Here is a 23,821-nt window from a genome sequence, read left to right on the forward strand (position 1 = left end):
AATTTACAAAAGGGGGAGGATTAGTGATGCTTTGTTTAATCACTCGTATCTGGAGACATATTTCATTATAATAAGGAGAAATGATTCAGTAATGATATGTGTCGCACCTCGAAAAATGGGGATACGACTTTAAGCGAAGCGCGATCGCACGCTCGCAATGATGGATTAAACAGAGTCGCCATCGAACTTTATTTATTCCTAAAAAGGAATGAGAAAATATCGATAAAACCCAAGACAAAATGACAATGATTATGATCGTCGCAACCAAATCGGGGTTCAGGAGTCGGTTACGCAAGGGGAAGGTATTAGCACCTCTCACGTCCGTTGTATTCAACGAGAACCGTTTAATTAGTTTCGTTTTGAATGTTAGCTTATGTTAGTCTTCTCAAGTTATTATGAGGGAAAGAAAGAATAGAAGAGAGGAGAATGTTTTTGGATTTTTTGCAATAAAGGGGACTAAACCTAAGTTTTTTATTAATGGGCCTGGCAAGATTTACAAATCCTGCTCCTACGTATCTCAAAAGAGAAATCAAGACTTACGTAGTTCTGGGTAGAAAGATGTTCGTTTGTTGGTCGATTTTAGCGAAAACTATATTGTATTAATCGACGAAAACATTGTTTTACCCAAAACAGATGAGGAGTGGACGTATACCACACATCGAATGGATTTACAAATCATCATTCGGAAAAACGTCACTTATCTCGACTCAACAATCGTAGCCGAAACATTGTTTTACATCACCTTAAGACGATATGTCTTTCGTTTATGAAAAAGGTTCTTTGATTAATCGCACGGCGGCGAGAAAGAGTTTGATTGGTTGTATTTATTTTGAGTAATGACGAGAACTTGGATGAGCGAGATATCCATCTCGAATCCTAGTCTCAGGAGTGCACGGTATACACCATGTTCCATTTTCATCTTTATTGGCAAAAGTGTTTAATAAAGATTAGGTATTTTTAGATTTGATTGAGAAAGGGTTTGAAGAAACCGCATTGGCAAATTTAGACGATGGCGAGAGCTAAGATAGGCAAGGCATCCACCTTGAATCTTAATCTCAGGAGTGCACGGTATACACCATGTTCCATTTCCATCTTTATTGAAAAAGTGTTAAGGTAAGAATCAAGTATTTTTTGAGTTTGGAAGACGAATATTTATAAGAATGAGGCATAAGCCCCAAGATCAAAAATTCAGGGTTCCACCGGAATGCAAGATTCCAATGGTCTTTTTTCATTCGAATTATTTAAGAAAATTATTTAATGGACAACGAACACTTGATAAGAATCAATTGTTCAAAGAGTTACGCCAGAATGCTTGATCCCAACGGCCCTTATTTTGTCCAAGTTAATTAAGGTATTTTAAGAACGAAAGCAAAGAATGAACGGTTAATCCAAAACGTGAGACTCAAGACTGATCATTCGAGGGTTCCCACCGGAATGCAAGATTCGAATGACCCTCTTCTTTCGTGTTTTTAAAAAAAAAGAATTTAATAGAGTTGCAAAGATAGTTTAAGAATAAAAATAAAATTATAGGGATAAAATTAATTTTACTATTTTATATATATATCGAATTAATTTTATATATATAATCGAGTTCCCACCAGAATGCTAGATTTCAATGGGAAGAAATGAAATTAAAGGTTGAAACTATGGAAAGTTAGTGAAATTTAAATCGAAAAATTTAGTGAATTTGAATGTGATTATTTACATGTGTAAAGGTATGAACATAGATACTAATAACCTAATTAAATTAATTAACACGTGGAAATCAATTAACCGTACCAAATCTCATATCAAATAAAAGTCAACAATTAAGAAAATCTAAAAAAACTAAACATTTAAAATCTAAACAACTAATTAACAATTAAATTAAATTAATCAAATAAAAATATAAAAGTAAAATAAATAACGTGAGACTCAAGACTGATCATTCGAGGGTTCCCACCGGAATGCAAGATTCGAATGACCCTCTTCTTTCGTGTTTTTAAAAAAAAGAATTTAATAGAGTTGCAAAGATAGTTTAAGAATAAAAATAAAATTATAGGGATAAAATTAATTTTACTATTTTATATATATATCGAATTAATTATATATATATAATCGAGTTCCCACCAGAATGCTAGATTTCAATGGGAAGAAATGAAATTAAAGGTTGAAACTATGGAAAGTTAGTGAAATTTAAATCGAAAAATTTAGTGAATTTGAATGTGATTATTTACATGTGTAAAGGTATGAACATAGATACTAATAACCTAATTAAATTAATTAACACGTGGAAATCAATTAACCGTACCAAATCTCATATCAAATAAAAGTCAACAATTAAGAAAATCTAAAAAAAACTAAACATTTAAAATCTAAACAACTAATTAACAATTAAATTAAATTAATCAAATAAAAATATAAAAGTAAAATAAATAGTAAGGAATTATAAAAAATTTAAATGAAATAGTAAGCATAAAAATCTGAATATGAAGGTATGCTACTCCCAAGTATTGAACTCATCCCACTAAAGAAAGTGAAACTACTCTCTCTCCACTAGGCCACTTATGATCATTTATTATCTTAATAACAACTTGAATATATAAACCATAATAGATTAAAATAAAAAATAAAAATAAAAAACTAAAATAAGATGGTCTGTTGGACTAATCAAAGCTCACAAAAATGGTGAGAGGGATCCCAAAATCAACCCTAGCCGCCTGGCTGTTGGGTGGGGAATAACAACACATTAATAATCACTAATACCAACAGACCACAGTTAATGACAAATTGCAAAGAAACTAAACGGTCATTAAGTGGATTTTAATTGTCTGTTTTTTAAAAAGAATAAATAAAAGAAAAGGAAGTGAGAGAAAGGATATCAGACCCAAACAATTCTTCGTCTTCCTCACGAAGACGAACCTCCCTTCTCTCAATCTCTCAACCTTATTCAATTCCTCAACCTCTCGCACCTCTCTCTATCTCTCAATCTCAACCTCATTCAATCTCTCAATACCCTACTCTCACTCTAAATGCACAATCGTGACTCTCTAAGAATCAGCAAAGGATGCTTACCTTTGTCGCTTGCTTCCAAGAACTCCCACGTTTCGTCAATCGCTGGTGGAGGAGGAAGGCAACTTTTCGGTGGAGAATATTAGGTTTTTTCGCTACAGCTCCCTCTTCTCTTCTGGATTTTTCGCCGTCTGAAAGATTAGGGTTTTTTTTGTGGTCGCCTCAAAAATTAGGGTATTTCCGTCGTCCTTCTCACCTCTCCGCTTCGCTTCTTTTATACCCAGCTTGCTAGGGTTTCAGATTGGCTTATGGATATCAAAAGGGCATCTCTGCGAAATCTTTTAGGGTGCTCAGTTTGTTTGCCCTATTTGATGTTTGATCTGGAAACGGTAATACAAACCTACACTTTCTTCTTCTAACTTTGTCTTAATTCTCTTTTGGGGTATTTGTTGAATTTTTACCGCATTGCTAATTACTTTGTTTTTACTGCAGTGAAGATTGGTGAAAATTAAAATTTCAGTTGTCACAGGGATTTTTCGATCGTTACATTTTGTTCCTCAAGTATGTTGTTTGTATCATAAACCCACGACCAAGCAAGTTTCTCTTTGTTGTTTAGAAAGAAGTCAGTTAGTAATTAGTTTAATAGAACTCTGTTATTATAAAATTTGTGTGAATTAGTGTTAAGATGACTTTTGCATTTGGTTCCTACAGGTTATGTTGATGTGGTTCTTTGGAGTGGTGGTTAGAAGCTGTTATGAGAGTTTGTTATTTTTGTTGTGGATTTAGAGTCTGTTATAGGTTTTTGTTGAAGGTTTTCTTATGGTTTTGTTGAATTATGCAAGTTCTGTTTATGAGAGAGTTGGGTCAGTTATATGTTGATTGAAGATTTTTGAAAGTGACGTTTTCTTTTTTGGGGAATGAAGAATTAATTGTGAAGTTACACACTACAGGTTGGGTTCTCTTTGTCTGTTATGGTGAAGCCAAGTCCGTAGCAGTGAGTGAAGAGAAAATAGGTTGCCTTGGTTCTGAAAAAGGTTAGAGGTTAGTTATTGGTTCGGTTAGAGAGATTCAAATGGAAGCCTTTTTCTGTTATTCTATTTATGGTGTGGTCGAAGAGTTTTTGAACTCAGTTTTGGATGGTTGTTATGGAGGTTTGGTAATTGCGGTTCGAATTTCGTTAGGGATTGTTTCGAGAATTGGTTTCGGTTAGTGAATGAATTGGTGTGATGTTAATGTTGTGGATTAAATGCTCATCTGCTACTTGTTTTTTGTGTATTGTTTTTCTGTTATGATGTTTTGCAGTTGCTGGCCTGCTATGCAATGCTGACTCGTGGTTTGAATTGGCAGGTTGACTCGGCGATGCGGTATGTGAGTTAGCTCGGGTCCAAGGGCCATTTTGGAACTGTTTTGAAGTTTTGGTGCTCATGTTCTGGACCTTCAATTGGAATGCCAATGAAGCTGCTTTGGAGTTTGAATTCAAAGAGATTGGTTTGTGGCATTGGACTGATGTAGGATTACATTATGAGTTTAGAATGACGATTGTAATCTTTTTAGTTTTGGACTTAAATTGAATGATTGAACAAAAAGTGCTTAGAAACTTAATGCAATTGAGCTTGATATTGGGTGTATTAAATTGGACTCAAAATGGTTTGTGTATGGTTAAATATTAGCCGCATTACATGTCGGTTATACGCATAGCAGGGTGATTTATGTGAGTTGTGGGTTTGTTGTTGGTGTACTTTTGTTCATGCCTTAATTCCACCTTGCTTTATGTATTGCAGGTAACTTTTTTTTGTTCATGTGTTGAAGTGGACTAAACAAAATCTTGCAAGCTAATGACATCAATGTTGAACTTGGAAGCATCATAATGGAAAAGATTCAAGGACCAATTAAACCTCAGGATTTAGGATTAGGATTTGGATAATCCGGATTGACTTTGGTCAAAGTTGACAAAAAAGTCAAATGTTGACCAAAGTCAACATTTGGCCATAAAATGTGATTTTTTGTAAATTTTCATGTAATGAACAAAGTATGATGTATTGTAATGGCTACTTGAATGAGACTTTGGTCATGAATTTGATATTATAGTGAATGAATTTGTATTGAACTGACATGAACATGCTTTTCAAATGATATGACTTCGAATCAACTATGACCATAACTTTTAGCTGACTTAAAGTCAAAGCAAAAATCCGTGAATGAAGTGTGAAAGAAAAACCTATGACAAATCTTGAATGAACCATTAAATAATAACCAAAATCGGGGTGTGACAATATGTTAAATTGTACTAATAATATTGACCATAAATGAGGGGGGAAACACTATATAAGAATTTACAAAAGGGAAAGGATTAGTGATGCTTTGTTTAATCACCTTCAAGGTTGTCCTCCTTTGATATTGTATTCTTCTCTTTCTTCATAACATTACGTTACATAAAAAGAAACTCATTTTACATACGAGAGAGTGAGATGAGAAAATAAGTTAGATTAAGATATTAAAAGAGAGGCACGACACACAGGCCGTATTTAAAATCCCAAAAACAAAATAAAGGAAAACTAAAACCATAACTGATCATCACAAGACAATAATAATAAACACATTATTATCAATTTAAATTCTATTAATTAAATAAACCAAATTAAATTTGCGATCGATCACACTACGCAGAGTTAAGGGGGCAGCGCTCCGACGCAAAATTTTAATGAACAATTCATTTGAAAACGACGTCGTTTATCGCATCAACACTTGATACTTTAAAGCACAACTCTTGTGCAGTCACAACCCTAATCACATAACTCTTTGATAGCACAACCCTTGTACCGTCATGAGCCCTAATACAAAAATTTCATACTGTCAAGCACACCTCGATTGATAATTCAGTATGATTGATCAACATGTCATTACTTCACCATACTAATGTCGGATTCCGAAGCAAATGACCATTGATCGCTCAAAGGAATGACAATCATTAAGTATTTGAATGAACGAAATGGAAACAGTATATCATATATACCATATTTTGCATCAGAATTACTTATATCATATATATAAATTGATCGATCTCATTTGTGTAACCTATGGACGATCGATGTATCGATGCTTCACCATATTAACATCGGATTCCAAAGCATAGTCAACAACAATCATCCAAATCGTACACACATGATGCCAAATTTAATTACTCATTTATTATTTAATTCATTCTGTCTTTTAATCATATTAATACAGAAAATACAAAAAATAAACAGCTATCAGATACATGGTTTTGTAAGTGGCTCTGATACCACTAAAGGAAAATTATGATCTAACACGCAGTGGAAATTAAAAAATTTAGACTCCTATTATGGTGATTTAGTTCTTAATTTTTTTATTAAAGGAGAGAAATATAAGAAACAAATTAGCGAGAATCTAATATTTAGACTCCTATAAGCACATGTCATTTATGAGTATGGGTAGTATTTATACTCCCATAAGCACATGTCATTTATGAGTATGGGTAATATTAGGGTTGTATATGGATCATAAATCAAACCAAATTGAACCATATATATGGTTTGGTTTGGATTTTAAAACTGTTTTCATAAAACCAATTTATTTTCTTAAAATCGGTTATACCAATAATAACAAAGACATCATATTTAATATTACAAGCCAAATACCCCTTACTCTAATGGCCCACAAAGATGCCTATAAATGGCACAGGGAATCGATGTGTTATCAAATCATCTTCTGTTATATGTTGAGATTTACTTTTTACGATTTAACTTAGTTTCATTATGTAGGGTAAATTATCCGGTGAGGAGGATCTCCCAAAAGTTCATTCTTTGCGGCAGCGCTATGTGAGATTTGAAACGGGTCTCCTGAGGGTTCATCTTTAGAATTATTTCTCTTTCTCTTTTTCAATTTTGTAATTGTGATTGTTGTACGGTCTAATGCCACGTCGATGGTAGTTATATGATAGCGATGATCTTCGATGCTATGATTGGACCAAAATCAGTTTCTTGTGAACCTTCGATATATGATTGGTCTCCCCTCGTTGTGGTCCATTGTTTCCTGGACGCTGAAATTTTGCCTATGATGGTCAAACATTGTTACAGCGTGTGTGCTAGCTTTGATGCTCTCCTCTTTCATGACTTCCATGCAACACTCACTAAATACTTGCCCAGACATTAACATCGCACTCCATCGTTCACCTCTAGTTGCGAACATAGAAGTCAACCTATAATAGGTCGATCTTACCAAGGCGGTTATTGGCAGATTTCTAATTCCTTTAAATACCCCGCTCATGCATTCCATAAGATGATAACTCAAGAGGTCAAGGTATACTACTTTCATGCCTTAAGTCATACTATAACAGTTTATACTTAGATGAACATTCTACCGAAGATGCTCGAATAATAAAAACTAGGTGTTACATTATGCTTTTAATTGGTTCTTTTTTATTTCCCGAAGGTAGTGGTTCTATCATGCATATTATGTATTTACCTTTACTTATACATGTAGATAGAATAAGAAGTTACAGTTGGGGATCTACTTGTCTGGCATATCTCTATAGCTCTTTGTGAAAAAACTCACACAAAGACACATCTACCTTTTCTGGATGTGTTGTTTTGCTCCAAGCATGGGGTTGGTCAAGACTACCGTCCCTAGCACCCGTCAACAACAACCCTTTCACATTCCCATATGCACAAAAGTAAGTTGTTTAAATTGTTATATATTTACTTACTTCTTTAAAGATTATTATCTCTAACTAATATTTTTACCTTTTTGGTGCAGATGGTCTGCATATGGTATGAGTTATAACAAATGTCCTAGACACTGTATTACTCAGTATCGCAATCTGTTGGATCACCTTCGACCGACATACGTAAGGATAATAACCTCATTATTTCGTTATAATTTGTTATCTTCTTCTACCAATATTATAATCCAATTTTCTTTCACATTTCAGTTCATTTGGCGTCCATACCTAAATTTGGATCATGACCATGAGGTCAACACTGAAGACGCGGCCGTATAGACTGCATGCACACCGATAATACGATTCACAACTGTGGAGATGCACAATAGTGATCGTGTGAAGTTGTAGTTCGGTATGCCCTAAAACATCTCAGATCCCCCAGCAAGCCTAGGAGAATGGCATCTTCTCAAAGTTAACGACCAATGGAACTTCAATCCATGGCAAAGCTTCGCAAGATCGGAGTGTCGCAAATGGAAGCACCGCCATGACCATGTCTTAACTGATGCAGACATGCCAAATGAAGAAAAACCAAGTCGTACTTATATGGCTTGGTACATATCGGTTGGTTTTCAGTTTATCGCCGAGGATATGTACCTGTACGACCCACGCCAACAAACTTACACACCAGACACCTCAATATCTAACCCCTAACAACATTGTCAGACCGAATACACACAACCCTCTGTTTGTCAAACTTTCCGTTCCACCAACACACAAACATACAACCAAAATATGACATACACCCAACCCCAATACCAATAGCATACCCCATACCACCACCAACAAATTGATCATCAACCTGAGACCCAACATCACTTCGCACCCAACACATCACCCTACCAAAGCCGCCTTAGCCAGAACACCCAACGATCATTCAACACCAACCGCCCCTCCTCCTACCATAGCCAAGAAGCTCAAACCTCACAAAACTAAAACCTCCAACAACCCTATCTCTACCAAACACCCCAACAATCTTTCCAACCTTTCCTCGACGCATCATTCACACCCATGTCTCCCTTCAACTGTCCCAGCCGCCCACCAATGAGTCAAACACAACCCAACTACTCTGGCATGGGTCATGAACTCAGCTACGGCGGTACACCCTCGATGCATACTGAAGACTATGTTGATTTGTCTGACTATCTCAACAGGTCATCTCTTGTAGTTGGTAGTGACGCTCCTGGCCCCTCAGATGCTCAAACACCAGTAGTGAATCATCAATATGGTAGTGACCAACCATTAATCAAGCATAACAAAAAAATGACATAAAGATGGAACTACTCTATCATCTAGTCTGCCATCATTATCATAATACAACTTGAAACATCTAGATAAAGATGGAACTACTCTATCATCTAGTCTGCCATCATTGTTATAACGTGTTTAGTTGTTGTGTTTTATCTTTATTTGAAGTTGTTGTTATGTTGTCACCTTTCATGTGTTGTAGACGGAAATGTTACGCTCTAAATAAAAGTTGTTGTTGAAAAAGAAAATACACGAAATATAACGACGATTGAATAGCATAAAACTTCAGTCATAACTAAGTAGAAGGGACATGCATGTTTGGACATTTTCTGCGCATATGTCCTATTTCTCGACAAATACCACACCTCCATTTTTGTTTTTCAACGTTGTCCATTTCAGTTCTAATCCGACAACTGTTTGGGCGACCTTTCTTTTTTCTACGCATGCTCTCGTTGTGGCAAAGCGTGTCACCTTCATATTGTGGCCAAGTTATTTCGGTCGGGATCCCGAGGAAACACTCCTCGTAGACCTTAAATACGTTTACAACTTTGAACACATCAGCTATATGCATAGAATAGTCTTGTCTTATGCTTCAACACGTTGCAATAACATGTGAGCAAGGGACATGAAACGTTTGGAATCTTCCACACTTACACGTCAGATTCCTAAGGTCGACGTTGTAATGGGTAGTTGGTCTGCCGTCATTATGATGCACAGTTTCTTGGACCAAGAAGCAGAGCCTCTGACGATCAAATTGCATAACCGTGTGGCTATTTGATTTGATTACCTCCTCCTTAATTCCCTTCATGCAGTTATCAGTGTACAGTTGGCCAAAACCCAACATTTTAGTCCAGTCATGTCCTCTTTTCCCAAACAGTGTGCCCAATCGATAATATGTTGATTTTACCAAAGCAGTAATAGGTAGGTTGCGTGTGATTTTTAAAACTTAGTTTATTGATTCAGCAAGGTTGGTAGTCATATGACCCCATCGTTTCCCTCCATATGGGAACTAATGATAACATTCAAGTATTAGTAAGTGATACTTATTATTTTGTTTATTGTTTAACATTTCCTTTGTTATATTTTTATAACTAAATAAATGTTATGTATTTATTATTTTGTTTATTGTTTTCAATGCATGTATCAGGTGGAACCCGAAAGAGCTTTTAGAATCCAAAATCATAAGTTAATTGATGCCCCACATATTATACGTTCTTTTTCGAAAACCTCCGATTTTGCAAACGTCGTAAAACTGAAGGATATCGTAATTGATACAAGTTTTATATATGCTCTACTTGAATTATGGAGACCCGAAACACATACTTTTCACTTTCCAACTGGTGAGTGCACTATAACTTTACAAAACATAAGCATGCTTTTGGGTCTATGTGTCAATGGTAGAGTCGTCGTAGGACCATCCGAGATTAGTGCAAGTGCTTGGACCACATTTTTGGACCGTCAACCACCAGAAAATCACAGTAAAGGTAGACGTGTCCGTATCTCATGGTTAAAACAAATACTAGAAGAAACTGAAATATCTGAAAATTCCTCCCATGACGAACTCATTATATATACAAGAATTTATAATATATTGTGCATTGCACTAACCTTATTCCTTGATAAATCGGCCAAAGATGTACATAGTATGTGGATACCATTTGTTCAGGATTTGCGGCAGTGTGGTGAATATTGTTGGGGATCGGCTGTGTTAGCATTTATATATAGGGAAATGTGTAAAATAGTTAATGTTGATGTTGATGGTATGGGGGGATGTGTTATTCTGCTACAAACATGGGGATTTACACGATTCCCATTTATAACACCAATTACTTCAGTCGTTCCAACTCACCCATATGCATCAATGTAAGTTTAAATTTATTCATGTAAATCTATTATTTTTAATTTGCATGTTTCAATATGTTAATTTTTCAATGTAATCTCAATTTTTTTAGATGGGCTTCGACCAACAAGAAAAAAAATTGCTCTAAAAATCTTCGCCATTACCTTGACGGTTACCGTGTCATGTTCGATCACATGTCATCAACCAAACTACCACACACAAACACAATAAATACCAACTAATTACCCATATCAAACACCACAATACCCTACAAACTACCCTTCTGAAACCCAACAATAACCATACCTACGCCCCCCACATAACTACACACCCATCCCACCACCTAACTTTGATTACTCAAATACTCATCAACAATCAACAACCACCGATGTGAGCGAGTATTACATCGCAACCATAGAACCTTCAAACCCAAACCCCGCCTCATTTACACAAATATTAAACAACTTTTCTCCTAATATGGATTTCGAGAATTTTGAAGCATTCGAAATTTTTCGTGAACAACCACCCAGTTTTCAAACCACTGTTGATCCGTCCACAACATCAGCCCCTCCTATACCCACCTTAACACAACCATTAGGTCGTGCTCACCGAATTCGAGTTCGTGCAAGATGTGAAACCGGTAGTCATTTCGTCGATGAAGATCCCAATCAACGTAGAAATTAATGTATTTTTAATTTCTTGTAATTTGTAATTATACTTTAATAATATTAAGAATGTAAGCATTGTAAGTATCATTTTTAATTAATATTATATGAAATATTAATTTTTTTATTTAATATTTAAAATTTATTAAAAATATTATGTAACAATTTATTTAATTTGTTAAAAAAAATTTATTCAATTTTGTTTTTAATATCAATTTTTAATTAATATTAACTATTTATTAAAAATATTATATGAAAAAGTATTTAATTTATTAATATTAAATAATTATTAAAAATATTATGTAAAAAGTATTTAATTTATTAATATTTTTTAAAATTAAATTATACTAAATATAATATTTTAATTAATATTTAATATTAAATAATAATTTTAATCATTTAAAATTAATTCAAAAAAATTTAAAAAAAAGGGAGGACTCCCATATGGCACATCTCAACTGCACTTCTGGGTGTCCGCCATCTACAATGGAGGGTGCTGAAAATATTTAAAATTTTGGCAGAAAATGATAAAAAAGATGGCATTTAAAGATATTATTTTCACACATAAATATAGAATCTATGCCGGAGAATGACACTAACAAAAAATAACTCGCCTTAATTCTATAGGACTGAGGTCGAAGTTCTTTTCGTATCTCAACCATCTTTTATTCCTCATGGTTCAATCTCATTGAAAATAATAATCCTGAAGCATCAAACATCTAAGCTTTAGCTAGAAAAATTCCTCCGATCCTCAAGAGAATTTACAAAATGTGGAGGATAAGTGATGCTTTGTTTAATCACCTATATTTGGAGAGATATTTTATTATAAAAAAGAGAAATTATTCAGTAATGATATGTTACATTGTACTAATGATATTGATCATATTTATATATAGATATTACCCCGTTACTCAAAAACTTCTTAATATAGCACCAACTCTTTACATGCATAGCCTTAAGTAAATCCACGTTTTTAGGTACGGTTGAAGACATAAGGGACAAGTGAAAACATGATTAGAAAATTATAAAATAAAAAAAACAAAAAATGTTATTGCTAAAGCAGTTGTATAATAAACATACTTTTGTCCGGTAGATCTTATGCATGAGGAATCAACCTAAACAAAATGGTGCATACCCCCTCCTGGATCCATGCATTGTATATTTCAACCACTATTTACCAAAATAAATATAGATTATTTAATCAAGATGAGGAAGTAAATGAGGGGGGCAACACTCCATAAGTATTATATATAGAAGAACTTTAATTCAAACCATGGAATAAATCGCAACCTTAAGTCCATTAGAGGCTTCTAATTGGAATAGCTTCATCGAGCTTCTAATTGATCTGCACCATTAGAGAAGTCCAATATATCTTAAAATTAAAGTGAACAACTTTTGATCGGATGGAAATTGAGGAAGAAAAAGAAGCAGTATCAGTGGAACAGCGAATTGTAAGAATATGATTACGAGGCTTTCGAAAATGGTCGATGTTTAAAGAGGGCAATGCCAAAATTGTAAAGGAGCCATCTTTAACTCTATATGAATAAAAATGAACATGTTATCAAATGAATTCAATTAAATCTAATCTCATCCATATGAATTTATCTTCTATATAAAATTTAGCACAATAAGTGACATGCAACATTCTACATGTTCTCCAAGTATGTGCTTGAAAATATACAACAATTATGGATTTACTTAACATTTTATAGAACTTATTAAACATTACTGATGTTTTGGGGTTGACTGGTATATCAATCCACTCTTGTTGTCACATCTCCAATCACATTAAGTCACCCAATCTTTAGAATGTTATACATGACCAAATCTGTTGCAATAGAGACTCCGTTAAAGAAACACCACACTCAATCATTTAGAAAAGCAACTATGCAAAATGCAATGAAAACCAACCAAAATAAAGAAAAATTATTAGGTCTGCCTATGTGGTTTCAATCATTTAAGAAATAATTTTAACAGAAAAAAGAAAGAAACACAATTTGGGTGTTTACCTAAAATTTGGGTGTTTACCTAAATTAATGATTTAATTTTTTTTAGATCTTTTATCATTCCAAGACAAAAGAACCACACCGGGCCTTACAAAAAAAAACATGCTTATAGATATGACAGTTTGTATCATCATCTCTTGTATAGAAACAACCTACTTAATAACATAGGAAATTCATATAAATTAAATGCCACTTTAAAACTATAATATGTATCGCAAGTATTCTATTTCATCTTTATGGAAATGGAAATGTCTAATATTCTAGCTTGTTTTTATGGAAATAGAAGTGTCTAATATTCCAGCTTGGGAGATTCTTTAAATGTGTGGAATTGACACAATTTTGCAATATTGTGTAACCATGTTTCTGTTATAAACTGTTGAATTAGGAGACTAAGAGACATTTGAATAACCGTGTGTCTTGAAAAGCATTACGGAGACTTTATTATATATAGAGAGATTATAACTAATTACATGATATAGTCGATGTGAGACTATTCGATATACACATATTCTTAATACTATATTTACAAATATCAACACTCCCCCTCAAGCTTGAGCATATAAGTCAAATGCACCAAGCTTGTTACATATATAATTAGTTACGGGACTTCGCAGAGATTTTGTGAACACGTCTGCCAATTGATCATTAGAGTTGACAAAGTTTGTGGCGATGTCACCTGATTCAATTTTTTCTCTGATAAAGTGACAGTCTATCTCAATATGTTTGGTCCTCTCATGGAAGACTGGATTTGAAGCAATGTGCAATGCGGCTTGATTATTACAAATAAGTGTCATTGGTCTTGCTTCTTCAATTTGAAGTTCCTTGAGCAACTGTTTTAACCAAATAAGTTCACATGTTGCCATTGCCATGGCTCTATACTCTGCCTCGGCGCTTGATCTTGCAACTACGTTTTGTTTCTTACTTTTCCAGGATATAAGGTTTCCTCCAACAAGTACACAATACCCAGAGGTGGATCGTCTATCAATGGGTGACCCTGCCCAATCAGCATCAGAGTATCCAACTATCTGAGTATGTCCTTTATTTTCATACACTAGACCTTTTCCTGGAGCACATTTGATGTATCTCAGAATCCGGATAACAACATCCATGTGTTCCTGACAAGGGGAGTTTAAGAACTGACTTACGACACTAACTGCAAAAGAAATGTCTGGACGAGTGACGGTGAGATAATTCAACTTTCAAACCAATCTTCTATACCTTCCTAAGTCAGATAAAGGCTCCCCCTGATTGGGTAGTAGTTTGACACTTGGATCCATAGGAGTATCAGCTGGTTTAGCATTCAACAAACCTGTTTCTTCCAAAATATCCATAGCATATTTCCGCTGAGAAATCACCAAACCATCTTTAGATTGAGCTACCTCAATACCCAAGAAATAGCGAAGTTTACCAAGATCTTTTGTCTGAAATTGATTCGAGAGATGTTGCTTTAATTGGAATATACCCTGCTGATCACTACCAGTTATGACAATATCATCTACATACATAATAAGATAAATACACCTTTGGGCTGAGTGACGATAAAAAACAGAATGACCAGCTTCACTACGGATCATACCAAACTGTTGTACTACAATGCTGAATCTGCCGAACCAAGCTCTCGGAGATTGCTTAAGACCATAAAGAGACTTGTGTAACCTACACACCATATTCGACGACTCCCCCTGAGCAACAAATCCAGGTGGTTGCTCGATATATACTTCCTCTTCAAGATCACCATGTAAAAAAGCATTTTTGATGTCAAGTTGATGAAGTGGCCAATGTCGAATGGCTGCAATGGCTAGAAGAAGTCTAACAGATGCCATCTTGGCTACAGGCGAGAAGGTATCACTATAATCCAATCCAAAAATCTGAGTGTATCCTTTGGCTACCAAAGGAGCTTTAAATCGATCAATCTTACCATCTAGACCAACCTTCACTGTATAAAGCCAACGACAACCTACTAAAGATTTCCCATGGGATAGAGGAACCAGTTCCCAGGTACCACTGCTTTGAAGAGCACACATTTCATCAATCATTGCTTGCCTCCACTCAGGGTGAGATAATGCTTCACCTGGATTTTTAGGAATAGAAACAGAAGACAAAGAAGACAAACAAGTATACTGCAAAGGGGAAAGACGATGATAACATAAATCAATATAATATGGAGAAGGATTTCGTGTTTGACGTATACCTTTTCGAAGGGAAATCGGAAGATCGGACTCAGGTTGCAGGATCAGATCCGGTGATGACGGAGGCGTCGGAGGAGAGTTTTCAATGACCTCGGGGACAGGTATGACTTCAGGGACAGGTATGACTTCAGGGACAAGGACGACAGACGTTGGGTGACGACGCTGATATGTTTGAAGTGGTCGAGAAGTGGGTGGATCAGGAGCCCTAGATTGATGGGGGATAATGGTAGGCAGGACATTAATAACTGTCGGAAAAGGTGTGGGAGTACTTTCTTGAATGGGTTCTGGAGTTACGTGACTGGACTCGAAATATGGAACCGACTCGAAGAAGGTAACATCGGCCGATACTAGGTATCGTTGTAAAGTATGTGAATAACAACGATAACCTTTTTAGGATCGATGATAACCAAGAAAGACACACTTTAGTGATCGAGCTGAGAGTTTATCAAGACCAGGAGAGAGATTGTGTACAAAACATGTGGACCCGAAGACTCGAGGAGGAATTGGGTGAAGTGGGGAATTGGGAAAAAGGATTGAATGAGGGATTTTATTATTAAGGACAGATGAGGACATGTGATTTATAAGGTAACATGCCGTTAGCACAGCATCCCCCAAAAACCGAAGTGGAACATTACCATGGAGAAGTAGGGTCCGAGTGGTTTTTACAAGATGCCGATTTTTGCGTTCGGCTACCCCGTTTTGTTGAGGTGTGTGAGGGCAAGATGTTTGATGGAGAATACCATTGCGTGACATAAAATTCTGAAATTGTTGGGATAAATATTCACGGGCATTGTCACTTCTTAAGGTACGGATAGACACGCCGAATTGAGTTCTTATTTCTTGATAAAATTGTTTAAAAATAGAAAATAATTCAGACCTATTCTTCATTAAAAATAACCACGTGCAACGTGAAAAATCATCAATAAAAGTGACAAAATACCTAGACTCAAGAGTAGAGACAGTACGCGAGGAACCCCAAACATCGGTGTGAATTAAAGCAAAAGGGGACGAAGCTCGTTTATCGACTCGATTGGGAAACTGACCACGAGTGTGTTTCCCTAGCTGACACGACACACAATGTAAATTAGATACCTTCGATAAATTTGGCACCAACTTATGTAGTTTGGAAAGACTGGGATGGCCTAACTGAGCATGGATAGTGAGTGGAGAATCTTTGGCTGAGCATGTCTGAGATGACACTGAGAGGTAATAAAGGCCTTGAGACTCACATCCGACACCAATCGTCAGTCCCGAACTCCGATCCTGCAGGGTAACATTATTGTTAGTGAAGGTGACACTACAATCAAGAGAACGAGTTAAACGACTGACTGAAAGTAAATTAAATGGACAATTAGGTACATAGAGGACAGAAGTAACAGAGAGAGAAGGTAGAATTTGAACAGAACCAATCCCTTCAGATCGGGTTTGAGAACCATTGGCAGAAGTTATAGTAGGTAAGAAACTAGATGTAGAGAGGGAAGAGAAAAGATTTTTATTACCGGTAACATGATCAGACGCACCAGATTCAAGGACCCAAGATCCAAGAGAAGATGATTGAGAGAGACAAGCAAATGAATTACCAGTGTGTGCTACCGAAGCAGTAGAATCTAAGTTCTGATAATTCTGATACCACCTGAGGAAATCATCGTAGTTTGGCGTAAAGTTATGAGGAGTAGCCATGAGTATCGGATCTGAAACAATTTCCCTATGGAGAGTGGAGCGGTGGGAAAATTGTCGGGATCGACCGTCGGAGGTGCTGTCACGTGCGGAGGTTTCTGCCGATGAAAAGTGGGGAGCGGCTGGATCGGAAGAGGCGCTTTTGCTAGAAGGTAACCGGAGAATTTTGAAAAGTGAGAGGCAAACCGGAGTGATGACACGGTTTGCAAAAAATAAATAATAATAATAATTCACCGGAAGACAGTGGATCAACCGGGTAAAGCACGACGAAGAAAGAATTGCCTCTTAGCAGGCTCTAGATACCATATTGAATTAGGAGACTAAGAGACATTTGAATAACCGTGTGTCTTGAAAAGCACTACGGGGACTTTATTATATATAGAGAGATTATAACTAATTATATGATATAGTCGATGTGGGACTATTCGATATACACATATTCTTAATACTATATTTACAAATATCAACATAAACCAATCAAGCAGTACACACACAATTTAGTTATGCAATTAAAAATGGTACTAACAGTGCAATCAAAGTGCAGTAGCAGAGAAATAGTGATTATATTGATGGAAAATGGCTAAGCCAATTGCAAGAGGAATACAAATAAAACGTAACAGAAAAGCATAGAAGCTTCCAGAGAGGAGAGAGAGTCAGGATATCAATCCACTAAATTCTTCCCACCCTATCATTGCCACTCATTGTGGTACTTAATCAAATTCTGCAACATATTTTCTGTTAAGGAATTTAGTCCTCAATCCACGTCTAGGCTCCTCAAAATGTGGATCATGTGCCACGTGTTTTTCTCCATCATTTACTGTGGTAATTTCTTTGTCCTTATTCATAACATTACTCCCCCCTTTAAAATTAACCTTGTCCTCAAGGTTAAAGTTTGGATAGTTATGGGAAAATTCCCTCCAATTTTCCCATGTAGCTTCAGAGATAGGCAAGTTAGACCATTTAATCAAGACTTGAGGCACTTCAATAGCATTCTGCAATAGAACTCTAGAATCCACTGCTACCTCAGGTTATAAAATAGGACCAGTTTCAATAGTGAGTAATGGTAGAGGCAAATATTGAGTATGATGTTCTCCTTTGCACAACTTCAAATTAACAACATGAAATACAGGGTGGATTTTCGCAGAAGGTGGAAGTAAAACTTTATAAGCTACAGCACCAATTTTCTGAATGATAGGGAATGGTCCAAAGTATCGAAGTCCCAACTTTTGGTTCTGGTGTAAGGCCAATGAATGTTGTCTGTAGGGTTGGAGTTTGACCAAAACCATATCCCCTAATTGAAACTCAACAAATCTTCTCTTAGCATCCGCATACTTCTTCATAACCTGTTGAGCTCGGTGCAAGTTAGCTTTGAGAAGTTGTAAGGCGTTATCCCTCTCAGTGAGCAACATTTGCAAGGCCGATGGATTAGTTGCAGCAGTATCGTATTTGAGAAGAATCGGAGGCTCCCTACCATAAACTTCTTTAAAGGGCGTCATGCCAATACTACACTGGTAGGAAGAGTTATACCAAAACTCGACCCAATCTAGTAGTTTAGACCATTTCTGAGGAACCTGACCAGCAAAACATCGCAAATACATCTTAACACATTTATTAACCGCTTCAGTTTGACCGTCCGATTGTGGATGGTAGGCTGAACTCATGGCTAAAGTAGTCCCACTTAGCTTGAAAAGTTGCTTCCAAAAAGAACTTGTAAAGACTTTGTCACGATCCGACACTATACTTTTTGGAAAACCATGGAGTTTCACCACATTGTGCAAGAATGCTTCAGCTACTTTCACACTAGTGAAGTCAGATTTGAGAGTAGTAAAATGGCTATACTTTGAAAGTTTGTCCACAACGACCATGATAACCGTGAATCCATTGGATGGTGGCAACCCAGTAATAAAGTCCATGGATACGTCATTCCAAATTTGCGATGGAATAGGCAAGGATTGCAGTAGGCCGGCTGGGGCAGCAGTAGAGTATTTAGCTTGTTGACATATTAGACATTGAGAGACAAACAAGCGAATATCTCGAGACATTGAGGGCCATGTGAACTGAGAAGCAATTCTTGCTTTGGTGCGTGCAATTCCAGCATGTCCTCCTAACATAGATGAATGGAACTCTTGCAAAATTGACTGAGTAATGCTAGGCACATTGGGCACTATTATTCTGTCCTTCCAGTATAGAATGTCTTGTCTCACTTGATACAAAGGGTCTTGGCAAGTTCCCTGCAAACATTGCAATTTAATCTGAGATAGAGAGGGATCAACATTGACTGCAGTGATGATAAGTGATAACAGAGGATTTACAGGTCCCGACAAAGCCATACAAAAGGACCGAGACAAGGCATCAGCAGCTACATTGTCCTTGCCTGGTTTATATTCGATAGTGAAGTCATATCCTAGAAACTTATGCAGCCATTTTTGTTGCTTCGGGGTTTGTATCGTTTGGTCGATTAAAGCCTTTAAGCTTTGCTGATCTGTGCGGATGATAAATTTATGACCCAATATGTAATGTCTGAACTTAGCCATAGCCTCAGTAACGGCATAAGGTTCTCTAACATATGCAGACTTGTGTTGCATCGAGCTGTTGAGCTTTTTAGAGAAATAAGCAATTGGATGCTTGTCCTGACTCAGAATTGCACCAATGCCAGTACCCGATTGTCATACGGTGAACTGACTTGGGGTGTTTTGCTTTTTATCGCAATGTCGCGGATAGCAAGAGTCGCCACCGACTTTTCTTTTATCCAATAAGGAAAGGTGGAAAAGAACAGGAAAGACCTCAATAGATTTTGGGTTCGGGAGGTACATTATACAGAGGGAAGGTATTAGCATCCTTTGTATCCATGGTTATCCATGGGCTCTTAATTGCTGGATCACTTATATTTTTGTCTGAAAAAGTGTTGGTGAATTGCTTAAAAAGTGTTTGAAAGAGAGTTTAACTTTGTAATGACTCTCGTATGAATGTATACAAAGTATTTATCTCGTTTGATTTTGAAAATGGTTTAGAAAAATATAGCTCGGTAATGATTCTAGTATGAATGTATACCAAGTGGTGATTTTCTAGGATTTGTAAAGTGTAAAGTGTGAAGGGTGGAAAATGTTTTAGGTTATGATCCAGTAATTGAGAGTTATACCTTCCTGAGGTCGTTATGGGCATTTCCTATCCTTATGAGGGTAAAACTGTCCTTACTATTGAGAAGTAAGTAATTTTACCCTTTGGATGTTTAAGGGTCATCGTAGGGTCATCGATAGGTCATTGAAGGCAACAGTTGTAGGGCTACCTTAGCATTCGGAGGGACGATCATCATTTAACCGTAGGCTACACCGAAGGGTCATCGAGGGACAAAATCATATATTCGAAGGCAACACCCGAGGGACTATGATTTATTTTATGATGATTTAATCGAAGGGCCATTGCTAAGTGTATCCCCATGTTCGCGGGACATGACCGTAATACCGTAATATCGTAAGGCACAAGAGAGGTCCAAGATCACATATTTAAAGGCCATATTTTAAAGTTAATTAGGTGATTATGATAAATCTCCACATTAAAATCAATACATTAAAAATGATACATTAAAATTAATACATTAAAATTAATTATTAAAATTAACACATTAAAATTAATTATTAAAATTAATTAAGCCATTTAGGGCAGCTCTTCACAAGGGTATCCCACAAATAAAGTGGAATACCTAGCAAGCCACCTTCTTCGGGAGTATGTGAGCCCTTACAAAATTCCGCAAACAGGTCAGAATACCAAATGGGGTGCAATCAAGAGTTGCACCAAAGCAGTAATAGTATCAGGTAAACAAAGCATGGTTATCATAAAACAGGTCAGATTGGCAAAGATCAAAACAGAGCGAAAAACAGCGGCATCCATTACAACAATTCAAGGTATCCAGGCATACTTAAGTCCACATGCAAAACCTCAAATATATTTATGAATTCAATTATGGTATCACAGGTGAATTCGGAACATGAAGCGACGATAGTAACGCAAACCTGTTTGCAATTGAATTGCAACCTTGAATCGGCTGATCGGATCGAATTGAGCGGTGCCGCCGGCTTTTCCTTCAGGGTTTCCTTTAGGGTTACTCGGAATAAGTTAAACAGTAGTCCTGAACACTCCACCACAAGCCGGTAGGATTTGTTCTTGGATTCTTCAACTAAACAACAAATTAAAACGAAGGAAATAAACTAGATCCTAACGTAAGGTTAGATCCGGTAAAAAGGTACACAATAGTTTCCGTTGTAGAAACTATTGTGCGAAAAGAATTAACTAAATGCTAAAAAGGAAATAGGAAATTGCAAGGGAAATAGTGTGGAACTCGTAGGAGAAACAATGCCTAAGCTGCTGGAAAAGAAAATATGCAAAAGCGAAAACGGCAAAGGAAAAAATGTGGAAAAGCTCCCTCCCTTTAGGTTTTCAAAGTGGCTATTTATATTGGTGTCATTAAGTAACTGCCTGCTGCCAAAAGGTCTTCAACGTGACTAATTGCATGGCGTGGATATAGGGCCCAACACTCCTCAACGTCTCTTCAAGTCTCTGAGGCGTTACTTGCGCCCAAAAAGTAGGGGGATGGTGTGACGTTCGTCACACCATGTGTGACGTTCGTCACAAGGCTGTTTTGCGTGACGCTCGTCACGCCCTCTGTGACGTCCGTCACAGGCACAGCATTTGTGTCTTGCGCTTTGGGCTGGGCTTTGGCATTTGGTTCTTTTTCTCTCCTTTTTGCACCTCTTTTCCTCCATTTTTACTTGTGCTTCCAAATAAGCCACCTGAGACAAATAGGAAGAAAATACCGCGTAATATCTAACAACATAAAATGAACTGAAATAAATAATGATAAAATTTAATTGAATTAAGTCCTAAAATATGATATAATTTCATGTTATCACTAGGCGAGCGTGTAGCGAACAGGTCAGTTTGGGTCATTCGTGGGCTGGGCCTTCGTTCCTTTAAGATCAGTGTCATAAAAATGATTCGGAATGCCTTGAAAAATGTCTTGAAATATTAATGGGCAAATTTTGGGGTATGACAGCTGCCCCTGTTCAATATTCTTGAACCGAGAGAGTTTGAATGGTGTGTATGCCATTCGTGGTTTGGAGGTGGAAGATTATTGAACACTAAAATGCCCAAAAATTTGCGCTTGTCAATCACAGGTTAGTCTTGATGAAGATGGGCTTAAAGATACCATCCAGGAAGTTTGATGATGAGAGCTTCAGATTGTGTCGTACGTTAGACCATATCTGAAGACATGGGTGTCATACCGGGTCGTACGTTAGACCGTATAGTGAGTCCTCCATTATGCTGTCGACTTCGCCGGGGAGTCAGAGTGTGTTATACGCTGCTGGGGATAAAGAAATCAGAATGGATCACACGCTAGACCGTATCTGAATACCAGAGTGAGTTGTTCATTAGGCGGATGACCTTGCTGGGGAGGAAAGATCAGAATGGATCGTACACTAGATTTTATCCAAGTTGCGGAAGGAGCCGTTCGTTAGGCTGTGCTTAGGGATGAGAGGTCAGAATGGATCGTACGCTAGATCGCCTACTAGGTAGCACCTGAGGACTTGAAGGTCTAATTGGGTCGTACATTAGACTGTATGTGAGCAGAATCAGCCGTCCGTTAGGCTGGATCTGAGGATGAAAAGGGGGTAGTCGTACGCTAGACTACAATTCAGAAGTGTACCTGTCACTAGGTAGCATCTGAGCAGATGAAGGTCTAACTTGGTCGTACATTAAACCGTATCTGAGCGGTTGAAGGTCTAACTTGGTCGTACATTAGACGGTATTTGAGCGGCATCTGGTCTAACTTGGTCGTACATTAGACTGTATCTGAGCAGCATCTGGTCTAACTTGGTCGTACATTAGACTGTCACTGAACAGAATCTGACTTGAAGGTCTAACTTGGTCGTACATTAGACTGTCACTGAGCAGAATCTGAGGATTTGAAGGTCTAACTTGGTCGTACATTAGACTGTCACTGAGCAGAATCTGAGGACTTGAGGGTCTAACTTGGTCGTACATTAGACTGTCCTTGCAGAATCTGACTTGAGGGTCTAACTTGGTCGTACATTAGACTGTACTTGCAGAATCTGACTTGAAGGTCTAACTTGGTCGTACATTAGACTGTACTTGCAGAATCTGAGGATTTGAAGGTCTAACTTGGTCGTACATTAGACTGTCACTGAGCATAATCTGAGGACTTGAGGGTCTAACTTGGTCGTACATTAGACTGTCTTTGCAGAATCCGAGGACTTGACGGTCTAACTTGGTCGTACATTAGACTGTCATTGAGCAGAATCTGAGGGCTTGAAGGTCTAACTTGATCGTACATTAGACTGTATCTGGGCAGAATCCGAGGACTTGACGGTCTAACTTGGTCGTACATTAGACTGTCACTGAGCAGAATCTGGTCTAACTTGATCGTACATTAGACTGTATCTGAGCAGAAT

At 36.9% G+C, this 23,821-nt stretch overlaps 1 non-coding gene across 1 annotated transcript; it reads left to right on the forward strand.

The window, feature by feature from the left end:
* The first annotated feature begins 6,917 nt into the window (after positions 1 to 6,917).
* On the forward strand, positions 6,918 to 7,060 carry LOC127077630 (small nucleolar RNA snoR2/U65). The gene has a single exon (XR_007787420.1). It is a non-coding gene; the product is annotated as a small nucleolar RNA snoR2/U65 (small nucleolar RNA).
* The last annotated feature ends 16,761 nt before the right edge of the window (positions 7,061 to 23,821 follow it).

The sequence above is a fragment of the Lathyrus oleraceus genome, chromosome 4 (assembly GCF_024323335.1).
Source record: "Lathyrus oleraceus cultivar Zhongwan6 chromosome 4, CAAS_Psat_ZW6_1.0, whole genome shotgun sequence".
Classification (NCBI taxonomy): domain Eukaryota; kingdom Viridiplantae; phylum Streptophyta; class Magnoliopsida; order Fabales; family Fabaceae; genus Lathyrus; species Lathyrus oleraceus.